The 3808-nt window shown below is 42.6% G+C and overlaps 1 pseudogene; it reads left to right on the top strand.

Moving 5' to 3' along the window:
- The first annotated feature begins 1917 nt into the window (after window positions 1-1917).
- Window positions 1918-3568, top strand: LOC138078579 (large ribosomal subunit protein uL30-like; annotated as a pseudogene).
- Window positions 3569-3808: the final 240 nt, after the last annotated feature.

Genomic DNA, 3808 nt, shown 5'->3' with positions numbered 1-3808 from the left:
CCCAGGCTACCTGACTGCCTTCTTCAGTCAGGCAGGAGACAGACAAAACTGGAAAGTATAGGCTGCTTCAATGTGAGATTCACCTTTGGTGTTAGACACAGCTTCACCCATAACTAGAGTGAAAGTTTTTTTGGGGGTGCCAATTTCATTTGTAAAATAAGAATAGTAATAGTCTCCTCAGTGAGAATAAGTAAAACATATAAACTCTACTCTCCATAACCATGTCCATAAACTATGGTCCATAGGCCAAAGCTGGCTTGCTGATTGTTTTACAAATAAAGTTTTACTGAAGCACAAGGACATCTATTCATTATATATTATCTATGTGCCTGCATAACATAGGCAGAACTGAATAGACACAGTCAAGATGGTATGGCTCATAAAGCCTCAAATATTTACTTTCTGGCCTTTTATAGACAAAGTTTGCTGTTCTCTGTAGTAGAACACAGCCCTGCACAGGGAAGAGGATTGGAATTATCCTCGTTTTCACCATTCTCTCTTTCACTGGGTGAAAGTGGAAAAGAAAGAATGGAGAAGAATTGGCAAAAGAGAGACGAGGGTGGCGAACTGTCTCTTTCCATTTAATGGAAGCTCAAATTGGAATTGGCCTTGAGTCTGGGACTGAGACCTAATAGTGACTTGAAGAAGTAAAAAAAAATTTTTCCGTATTGAGAACTGTCACTGGTCCAAAGATTTTTTCTTTCCTCTTGGAAAGCACTATATGTCACCACTGAAGTTAGCAGTTCATTCTTGATCACAGTTATCATTGGCAGAGACCAGGAAAATCTTCCATCAGAGCGTAGCACTGCCATTCCAGGCAGATTTTGCCCGTGTTGGTATTGATTTCAATTAAAACAAGTTATCTCAGTCACTGGGCTTCCTGTTGGCTGCACTCATTGCCCAGTGATGCAAATGGAAAGCCTGTTTCAAACCTATGCTATCTGGTTACTCACAACAAGGCCTGGGCAGCTGGGTGTATAAACAAACCTCAAGGACCAATCATCGTAGAAGGAAATGATCTTCACTTGCCCTCCATGATGTCATCCATGTTAGGCCTGACAGTTTTAACAGTTATTGACTGTGAGACCAGGCCAGACAAATCTTATGAATTCATCTTATTCCTCTTCAGGGCAGGTAGTCAAGCATATCCCAAAACATTTGATTTGGTTCAATTCCTTGTGTACATTTCCTTTCTGTCTCTCCTTTTTCCCCCGCCTCCTCCTGTGGGAGGGGTTTGTGTGTTTGCATAAAGCATAGAATGATGGTGTTCTGCGTCTGTGTTTTTATTCTGTGGCTGAGCTTTTCTCTTCTACCTGTTAGCTTATAAGTAACCTAATCCAGGGATAAAACTCCTTCATTGCACATAATGATTCAGCAGTTTGTGTCAGCATGGTTCTTTATAATAGCAAAACAGACCATTCTTTCCAAAGAACGGCACATGAAGCAAAATGTATAGCACATTTGTGCTTTAGTTGCAATTTGTGCTTTAGTAAATTCACATATTTGAATTGTTGCCTTTAAGGCTTGTGTACTAGATCAAGTTACCTAGCTAAAAAGTGGGCCTAAGTCACTGTGGAACAGATTGACTGTTCCACCCCTCCCCAAACTCTTCATTTGAACATGTAGCTAGATAATATTCCCCAGCCTTCTTTACAGTTAGAGGCAGGCTTTTCCTATCCTTTCCTTTGTGGGTTTAGCACTGATAATTGAAAGCTAACTCACTCTTTCTTCATGCTACTTATAATGTCCCAGCAGAGAGTCCCCTTTCTGGTAAATACTCTTGCCCTTTCTCTCACCCTTTCTTTAGCATTTGGTGCTAAGGATGGTGTAGGGGGTTACTATAAGATAAAAAGAGTTTCTATCCAGTTTCACAAATGCAATTCTCTTCTGATTTGGTGATATTTAGAACCTGGGAGCATGAGCCTACCTTCCCAGTCTGTGCTCCATGCTGCCTATATCCTCATTCTAGAAAAGCCATCAGCAAACTTAAAACCCATGATTGCTCTACAAGAGTTTAAGCAAGTCCAGTCCCATCTGCTACTGGCAGTTGGAAAGCAGAAGGGAAATGGAGGTGAACAAAGGAAGGAAAATGGTAGGAGAGAGGGAATAGGGTGAAGAAGAAAGAGGAAAACCTGAAGAGTGCCTGGACTAAAAGCATGCATTCTTATTTTCAAGAGGTCCATTTAATGCCATTTTTTCTACCTTATTGTGTGGTAGAAGCTGATGCCACCTTCTGAGGATAAAATAGTATGATATTTTTTAAAAGTAATTTTTATAGGAATGAATAATTTTGTTAAATTTATGACACAGGCTTGTATAACCGATATACAGTTTTTAAAAAAGGATGGTTTAATGTGGAAAAGCTTTTTCTGGGTAAGTATCATGCCCTCTCCTAATGTGGTTAACTTTTATTTATTTAAAAAAATTTTATTATTTGAAGGATAAGTGCTTTACAATGTTGTGTCGGCTTCTGCTGTACAACAACAGGAATCAGTCATAATTATATACGTATCCCCCTCCCTCCTGAGCCTCCCTCCCCCTCCCGTCCGACCTCTCTAGGGTTAGTTAAGGTACTGGGGCTGCGCATGAGCAGTAGCCGCAACATTAGAAAGATGGCAGAGGAAGAATAAAACAGAGACCCTTTTGATTCCAGAAAGTCACCTAGAAAGAAGGCATATCAGGCCCTCAAAGCTACCCAAGAAAAGCAGGTGCTTTTGCAAGAAAGAAGAAGCAGAGGAAATGAAAGGAGCTCAAGTTTAGGCATCAGGGTTCCTAAATGATTCCTGGTAGCAACTGCATACCAGAGTGTGACTTAGACAATTAGAAGTGAAACTCTGTGGCTTGGAAGTCCCAGATAAACATTTCTTGACCTTTGTTCTAGGCATCCAAAGGGTTAATGGGGTGAATTAACTAGTGCTGAGGATCATTGAAAGACTTTGCCTGAATAAGATTTTCAGTGGTATCCTTGTGAAAGTAACCTTTCCTACCATAAACTCATTTTGGAGTAGTGGAACTTCATGTGACCTGTGTGTATGTGTGCGCTCAGTGTGTCCAGCTCTTTGTGATCCCATGGACTACAGCCCGCCAGGCTCCGCTGTCCATGAGTTTCTCCAGGCAAGAATACTGGAGTGGGTTGCATTCCATTCTCCAGGGGATCTTCCTGACTCAGGGATCAAACCCTGGTCTTCTGCCTTGCAGGAGGATTCTTTACTGTTTGAGCCACCAGGGAAACCCTTATGTGACCTGGGGATTTCCAAATCTAAAGTCTGTTTGGGAACTTGACTTGAAACCCAGACAAGCCAAGGTCAAGAATAAAAGCGTCCCTCTGACAGACAGCAGAATGACTGAGCAGCGCTGGGGGAAGTTTGGTGTCATTTGCTTGGAACAGTTCGTTCATAAAATTGCCTTGCCAGGGAAGAATTTTCAGGGGATCTCAGGGTTCTTGTGCCTCTTCCAACTCTCAGTGGCCCACTGTGCTACCAAGAATAGAGTGGGCTTCCTCAAGGAGGCGGGCTCAGCTGGTTATGGAGGCAAACGCAACACTCAGCTCACTGGGCAGGTGAGCTAAGCCCAGAATCTCTGAAAGCACAGCACATTGGAAGTGTGTGCTTCTGTTTCATGTAATGTCACCCAGTATCTTCAAATGCTGCATGTGTGCTTGGTCGCTCAGTCACGTCCGACTCTTTGTGACCCCAAGGACTAAGCCTGGCAGGCTCCTCTGTCTGTGGAATTTTCCAGGCAAGAATACTGGAGTGGGTTGCCATTTCCTCCCTTAGGGCATCTTCCTGATCCAGGAATCAAAGCTGCA

The sequence above is a fragment of the Capricornis sumatraensis genome, chromosome 4 (genome assembly GCF_032405125.1).
Source record: "Capricornis sumatraensis isolate serow.1 chromosome 4, serow.2, whole genome shotgun sequence".
Classification (NCBI taxonomy): Eukaryota; Metazoa; Chordata; class Mammalia; order Artiodactyla; family Bovidae; genus Capricornis; species Capricornis sumatraensis.
The sequence above is the reverse complement of the archived record's forward strand: the minus strand, read 5'-3'. Positions and strand labels throughout refer to the sequence as shown.